The sequence below is a fragment of the Haliotis rufescens genome, unplaced genomic scaffold, assembly GCF_023055435.1.
Source record: "Haliotis rufescens isolate VD_foot unplaced genomic scaffold, xgHalRufe1.0.p SCAF_6, whole genome shotgun sequence".
Classification (NCBI taxonomy): domain Eukaryota; kingdom Metazoa; phylum Mollusca; class Gastropoda; order Lepetellida; family Haliotidae; genus Haliotis; species Haliotis rufescens.
Window position 1 is genome coordinate 3,259,184 of NW_025964334.1, and position 8,659 is coordinate 3,267,842.

Below are 8,659 nucleotides of genomic sequence, written 5' to 3' on the forward strand. Positions count from 1 at the left end.
CTGTTCCGAATGATTTACCTAATCTGAGCCTTATTTCACGAGGGACAGATAATACACAACTCCAAGTTACAAGTATATGTTTCTGTATGATATACCTTTTCCTCTGTGAAAATGTGGGTGGCCGAATACAAGCAGAGACAGTCAGTTGAGATCTAGTGTTGAACTTGTGACGTCATGAACAGTGGATGACGTTATCTATGATTGTTTGTGACAAACATTGACGTGCCGACACAATGCAATGAAACAGTTGAACTAACCAAAGAGCATGGTTAATATAAAATAATCCAAAAATCCTGCACATTCGTTGCTGCATATGCATTTTAACGGAAGACCCAGATTTGTGCTCAATCGCATCAAACACATATACAGTCAGTAAACTACGTTTATAACGAACACGCTTATAACGAACTGACGGATATAACGATCTAAAATTAGTGGTCCCTTTGAGCTCGTTATAACTGTAGTTTACTGTACTGTCATACCTGATAACACGAATTCAAATACACAAGAAACGGTTTATATTTCATCGAATATTTATTTTCAACAACGAACGATGACCAAGTCAAAGTATAAATTGAGTTTTGTTTTTTATTTCCTGTTTCAGTTTGGTGTGAAATGACATTTTAAACCGCAAAGCCCCATATGAAACTACTTGAGAGAAGAACTTTCATTATCATTTAAAATAGTAGCGAATGCAGAAACATGGACTGTTCCTTATAATTTAATCTGATACTGACACATGTTGAAGCTTTAAGTACATCTACGTCAGTTTGAGACGACAACAAAATGTCAACTGCATCCTTTGAGTTTTCGTTGTAAAATAGACAGATCATAGCAGCACATGTGATGCAAGGCGTACAGACGGAAATGCTAGTGTTACACTAAGAGCAACAGAATAGAAAAGAACAATTATTTCCTGCGTTGTATTTTCGATCTTTAGAATTTCACTAAGAAATTACCGGCAACGTATTTGGGGTTATAATTCTGTAATTGCTCATTGAAATAATGACCATTGATGATTTTGAATTCAAATTCTGTTCTTAAAGGCAGTGAGTGTAACCCACTAAAGCAAATCTAAATATTGGACATTAATAGCAAGGTGATCTGGAGTATATAACAAGGAAAAAGCATTAAGCTGCGCTAATAAGGTGGCTGCTATGTCAGCTCTTGTTCAATCCATCCTTCCTTGAAAGGGCGTGCTTCATGGCAACGTCGCCTGCAAATAAAAATTGGACACACATTGAATAAGCGACTAGATGGATATTTGAGCAATTAAATAACTCCTTTAGAACAGATTTCTGTCATGTGATGGATAATACAAAAATATAGATACTAGTGCTGGTTTCAGGCAAGCTGAAGGCAGTAGTGAATTCTGAGATCAAATTCTCAGTTTCTTTCCATTTTTAACACCTCAGGTTTTTCCAGTCGATTTTATTTCAGTTTAAGGCAGTCAATGGTACACAGTACCAGTTCAGTGGACGTATGCAAAGGCAAGAAATGTAAGGCATTCGTCAATAGGCGGTTTTTTTTATAGAAGAAAATGAACGTACCTTATGTTCGCCTGATGGAGACGGCCTTTTGGTTGAAACCGCCAAGGCTTGTATACTTTCCGGTGCCCTCGGTCATAGCATAAGTGTTTCCCGCACTGCTTGTCAGCTCCCAACTGAAATCCAGAAGGTAGAAATCTAAAGAACACCTGTATGTTTCCACGTAAACGGTGGTACATTATTCTGCTCCCTTACTCGCCCTGTACCTAACATAGCCCAGAGTTCTATAAATTTCTGATATGGTGTATGAAAGCTAAAACCACCACTAATCCACCACTAATCACGAACATCTACAGTCCGTTTGACGCCAAATGAGAACGATGAATAGCAAAATAACTCGAAATCCCGAAAAGTGTATGAAACATCAATACGGTACTTGACCATGAATACCCTGTACCCAACAAAATCTGAATTTTGTTTATTTGAAGACCCATGACGGATGAAGTTCTTTAAGAAACTATCATGTAATTTTGTATAGAAATGTGTACATGACACGTAGGGGGGACAAACCGTGGAGGGCACAGCGCAAGCACACATGCACTGCACGTTCTGTGGTAGGGGAAATGACAGAGCGTTATAGGGGCCGTCTCATGATAATTTCAGTCGCAATCTGACTCGCTCATGCCATAGATCTTGTCGTCGGAACTGCTGGTGCCTGAACCGACTGCCACTATTGTAGGTTGGACTGTTGCTGGGCGTAGTCCATCTCGTGACCAATAACGTGGCTCTATCTCGTCAACGACTGTGGCCACACAACGCCTCCATGCTTCTACTGTTACCCGACCAAGGGATTCCTTTACGAGTTGTTCAACGTCTCGTAATTTCAACGTTGTGTTCGATTGTCCAACGTCAGCCTTGACGATGCCCCATACCAATTCGATTGGATTCAGGTCGCAGTGATAAGGTGGCAGTCGTAAGACAGCGTGATCCTGACCCTTGATGTAACTGTCAACTTTATACACGGGGTCAGGTTTCATAGTTTTGATGATTTCATAGAGCTGTGGTTTCGTCGCTCGAGAAGGAAAGGTAATATTCCTCCGTTGCAGCCAAGTAACCAAGTCTTCTTTACGGTCATTAGAGATTGGAGTCTTGCTTTCTGGATCCTGCACACTATGATACGGTGCATTGTCCATGACAATGAGAGACTTGGTAGGCAAAGCAGGGACTAATTTATCTTTCACCCACTCCAGAAATACATTGCCGTTCATTTCTGTGTGGTAGTCCCTGTGGTCTTTGGCCTTGGCTCTAAAGACGAGGTCACAGTCTGGGAGAAAACCCTGACTAGCAGAACCAGCATGGAGAACTATGAGTCTTTCACCCTTTCCCATTGGTAACTTTCTACCAGACTCCTTACAGTCACCACTAGGTACCCAATGACTGCTGGCTGTGTGTGACGCATTTACCCATGTATCATCTAAGAAGACGGGCTCATATCCTTCTTCACGTTTCTGCTTGATGGTACGAAGGTAATGATTTCGGAGACGAACAATGTCAGACCGTTCACACAACACAGCCCTATTTTCTCCAGTTATCTTTTTGTATTTGTAACCAAATGTATGCAACAGCTGCCATAGTTGGTACTTTGTAACGCGTAAATCATGGTCAGTTTTAAGGTGTTTCTTCAAAATTCTTAGGGACAGGTACTTATTTTCAGAGTGCAGTTTAACAATTGCACGTCTGACTTGATCCCTCTGAAAACTGTCTAATTTATCAACCTTGCGTGGTTTTGACATGTTCCCTACCTCCTTGGCCTGACTATTTGTATCTCGTCGACTAACAACATTTTTAAGTTTCTGAGGGGACATATCAAGAGCTTTTGAAGCTCGTTTCAAGAACTTATTAATTGCATAAAAAGGCTTTGCTCTTTCTGCTTCACTTCTAAAGAAATCATACACATTCAACATCAACTGTTTAACATCTGCTGAGTAGCGCATCTTGTCATTGAAAGAGCACGGTCACTGTGCAGCACGTGCAGACCGTGCTTGCGCTGTTCCTTCCACGGTTTGTCCCCCCACGTGTCATGTACACATTTCTATACAAAATTACATGATAGTTTCTTGAAGAACTTCATCCGTCATGGGTCTTAAATTTTTTTAAAAATCAGATTTTGTTGGGTACAGGGTATTTATGGTCAAGTACCGTATTGATGTTTCATACACTTTTCGGGATTTCGAGTTATTTTGCTATTCATCGTTCTCATTTGGAGTCAAACGGACTGTAACTTGTGACCTGGATATATTGTCTTTGTTTGTTTTTTAACATCGCATTCAGCAATATTCCAGCTACACGACGGCTGTCTTTAAATAATCGAGTCTGGACCAAACAATACAATGATTGACATCATGAACATCTATCTACGCAATTGGGATACGATGACATGCATCAACCAAGTCAGTGAGCCCGACCACCCGATCCCGTCTTATGGCAAGCATGGGTTGCTGAAGAACTATTCTATCCTGAATCTTCACGGGTCTGAATATATTGTAAATACATTGTGACACATTCCAGGTTGATTTGTGTAAAATGGATTTACTTACTTTCCATTGATTACAATGGCGGATTGTGCCCGGTTTTTAAAGCCAGCCAAATCCGATATGTCTCCCTGGACTGGTACACAGTCGCCATTAAGGTTGGCATTGCTGTACAAGATAACGTTGATTTGTGGCTGAATGGTGCTCTAAAACCAGAGGATGAAAAAGTGAGAACATTTTAAAGTACAGGCATACAGAACTGTCCACATGTATTTAACTATGTTGCCCATGTTGAAGTTTAGGACATTCTTTATATTTTGAGATATGAGGCCACGCCACAAAATCCATTATGGCTGCATAGAGGAATGAATTCCAGTATATTTCGTATGAACTTGACCCACAATCTATATATATTATTTTTGAACGTATTTACCAAACACTACATCTATATAGTAAATAACTTTATCATAACATACTATTTATCTTCATTTAGGGAATCTAAAGTGCGAAACAATTAAAAACAATATGCATTTCTTTCTTCTTTGGCAAACCTTTAAGACATACATCATTAAAGCCAATTAAGTATGCCAATATTGTATATTCGTAAGGTCAATAACCGAATATTTATTAATGTTTTTTTTATATTTCGTGATACATGTAGGCCACTGCTTAATTAGTACACCCGCTTTGCAAATGTGGTGGCGACCGTGATCACAATTAATTGTCCCTAGCCAACCAAACCATTAGCCATTTGCCGCAACTTTCAAAAATTCAAATTTTGTATTCACCATATGAGTACACAATGTTGGTATTGTTAGTTAGCCTTCATGAAGTATGCCTTAAAGATATGCTGAAGAATAAAAACATCACACTTTACATGATCTAAATCAAGATCAATAGTCTATTATAACAAAGTTATTTACTTTACAAATGTGGTGTTGGGTAAATGCGTTCTAAAATGTTCATATTTCATTATCTATTTAGGTTGTGGGTCATGTTCACAGGAGATATACTTGAATTCAATTCTTCCATGGCGGCCATATTGGATCTTTTGGGTTGCCCTATATCTGGAAATATTTGGAATGTCATAACCTACAACTGTGCCAAGTTTCATGCGTTTGTCACAAAGTGCACACCTGACCCTATATCTGTCAAGAAACGGCTGCACTATTCTGTTTAGTTCCTATTGTGCACCATGTCTTTGAATCAATCGCTGGTTCCACCGCATGCTGATTAAATGACAATAAAGAACTTAAAGTTAAAGTAATGAATCCTAATCAGAACTGATGCAATACAGCAATAGATATTCTCTTAGTCGTTAGTCTAACTAACTCGTAAATGACCATGGTACCTAGTATGGAGATCTACCTTCAGTTGCTGGCGATCTACAGCCCGTTTTTATACCGTGATGTTACATTTAGTGCTATCAATTTTATGATTCTATCCTAGTTTTAAAATATATTTCTGTGATAAGTCTAGTTATTTTACTGTCATTCGTTGGCAGGTTTCTAATATATGTATTATGTTAAACTATTGATAGTCACGATATGGCTGAAATATTGCCAATGTGACTTAAAATATTAACTCACTCACTCACTCTGACTAAATGCATAGATTCTGTCCTACCATTCTCACTGCAGGTGTTTGGAGCTTTCAAACCTGAAAAAGAACATTATTAAATTATTACGTGTCAAGAAGGTAAATACACGAAGGTGAGGGTAGGTGAAAATGGGCTTTACCGGTGCGTTCATGATTTTTGCACTTCTTTAGCGACGTATATGCAGGAATGTGCGTGTTTGCGTACGTGCGTGCGTGCGCATCAAATTCGCTTCTATTTTATATTACCTATGCACAGATCTGCTACGGACATCATATAATCGAGCCATAGCCATTTGCCATGTATGACTACAAATAGATCCGGGTCCCTATAATCGCGATTCAACCGACCTCTTTCGCAACTTTCAATCTGAGTTAAGTGGTGCGAAAGGAAGTCAGTTTAAACTATTTGACCTGATATCTAGACTTACGAACTCTGATTTCCCTTTTCCAAAATGGCTCGGAGAGCATGTAAATTCAGCAGACTGATCAAGGAACCCCAACCATGTTGATTGCCCAGCAGTGGATATGGGCAGTGTGAATGACAGTAGGAAAGTTTGTTAATGCTTATACATAGAAATATCAACAATGCTCATCATGTTTGGGCATATGTGTATGTCAGTAGTCAGGCGCATTAAGACTTGCCACCAGTTTCGGTTGGGTCTGTTTAACGGACGAAATTGTTAATTATTTACACTTAAATGCATGTTGAACGTGGGTAATAAATAGAATACCACACTCTCATTAGATACCCTCTTAACGAAACTCACGAACTTTCTGTTGTATCTGACCTTGCTTTTGCTAGGTCAGATACAATAGAAACACCACTCGTTTCGCAAAAGTGGTATCTAACGAAACTCAGTGTAGTATTCTGTATATCTCAATCTTCATATCTTCTGAGTGTTGTAATGTTGAACAAAATCCCGGTCCTGTGTCTCAACTTAGACATTGATGTAGCAATCTGAATGGTGATTTGCTTAAAGTTAATTTGCCTGACATTAAATCTTACTCTTGTGGTTTGCTATGCGGAAATGCCTTTCACTATTTTATCGAATGTAAGAAATTTACCTTAATATGACAACCTTTATCTTTATATATATTATGAATATAGAGCCTCATCCCTCATAGTAACAAAACCTGAAGAACAAAATAATTGCTTTTTCAAATATGTCCTTCAATTGAAAGTGGACACGAACATGTTAATATTAAAGAGAGAGAATTTCAAGAATTTCAACTTCTATATTATGAAGAACACAACGTTTCGAAATATTTGCTTACTCCATAGTTGAATTATGGAGAAGACAACGTTTCGGAATATATGCTTACTCATTCATCAGGTAAATCCCATGATGGAGGAGTAAGCATATATATATACCCCGAAGGGCTGTGTTCCTCATAATAAAGAAGTTGACATCCATAAATTCTCTTCTTTATGTGTATCACTTTTAAATGTCAATCAAAGACCAGATTTATATTTATTTACCACTACTTCTCTATTGTATCGTGTCTTCCTAGTTGCTTGTATATTTAATATAAACATAGAATGTCAACGCCTGCAGAATAATTAGTTCGAGTATCTGCCGAAACAGATTCCATTGGGCGTAAAGGCAAAATAGCGGTGAACATGATATGAATGGGTCACTGAAAATGACTGATGACATCAGGTGTTCGCGAAAGAGTAAGCATGTCCTGCCCTACCGGTAACACTCTCTCACATCATTTACAAACAAAGGCAAGTGTTTGTTTGTTGCCTAACGTCGTCATGTTGTTTGTCGTACAAATGGTAAAAGTTACATATCTCCTGTATCATTTTAAGTATTCATTTTGATGTTGTATTCCATGTAAATATTACAGTTCAGTAAGTATTTTCAAGCATTATTCCCCACTTTAACACTGAGAATATCCTTCTCGTTGGCAAAGACACAACAATTTAAATATAGCTTATGCCCCGATGTGACCACAACAGGATTAAATCATAAGTGAATAATACAGAAGCTCATATCAAGGTTATGAGGGATAAAGAAATACTTACCAGGGTTTGTTGATGATCGTTATCTTGCGCTTTGCCGGAGATGGGGTAGCGTACAAGTGTCTCCAGTAGGCTTTATAGTAGCGAACATCCGGGGATCAGCGTCCCACGCGTCTTAAAGATCCGGGTACCAATTCAAGGTTTATGTTTTTAACCAATCGTCAAATGAACATCCGGGGATCAGCGACCCACGCGTCTTAAAGATCCGGGTACCAATTCAAGGTTTATGTTTTTAACCAATCGTCAATGATCCCCTTTTTCATATTTTGATAAAGTTTTGTACTTGTTTAATGTCTTTGCATCCTGTTTTTATGGGTAGTGCATACATGTTACACATGTTCCATGCCTGCACAACTTTGTATCAGAACTACGAAAACACGCAATAGTTACGTTTGAAATTAGATAGGAACGTCTCTCCCACGCTTTTTAAACCTCAATGTGTGGACGAGAAGTGAAGTATTTTATAAAATAGTGTGCAGCCTTTTTTACTATTCTACGTAACAATAGGGTAGCCAATTGTTTCTTTGACTGGGTGCAAATTTTATTTTTAAAATTTCAGCCATTATCAAACTTATGTCTATCTACACTGAAGAAAGTGCAGGTATAGTGAATGAAGAATGGACACCCGTGAGCTAAGATTTATCTATCTTATGTCCGCAAGTGCAGCTAAATGTGCTATAGAAATGCTAAATAACCGCTTCGTTTCACACGGCTGACTTTGACAGTGAAAAGATTTTGATCTGGCGGGGAGTGCACCATCCAACCAACAACAATGTGTTATGTATTCAGTGATGAGATGCTGTATATATCTAGAAATATAATAATACCTCACTGAAATGAAATAACACATCATTGCGAAACTACTTTCAGACTACCTCAATTAAAACAGAGAATCAGAGTGAGTGAGTGAGTTTTGGCTTTACGCCGTTTTTAGCAATATTCCAGCAATATCACGGCGGGGGACACCAGAAATGTTTATCTTATCCCTTGACCTGTACGTCTATAACTAGTTTATC

The 8,659-nt window shown here is 38.5% G+C and overlaps 1 long non-coding RNA gene across 1 annotated transcript; it reads right to left on the reverse strand.

The window, feature by feature from the left end:
* Positions 1 to 515: 515 nt before the first annotated feature.
* Positions 516 to 7,763, reverse strand: LOC124149768. Its single transcript, XR_006863159.2, has 5 exons — positions 7,647 to 7,763; positions 5,645 to 5,677; positions 4,085 to 4,224; positions 1,551 to 1,663; positions 516 to 1,216 (listed from the first exon to the last, which is right to left on the reverse strand). It is a non-coding gene; the product is annotated as an uncharacterized LOC124149768 (long non-coding RNA).
* Between the last annotated feature and the right edge of the window lie 896 nt (positions 7,764 to 8,659).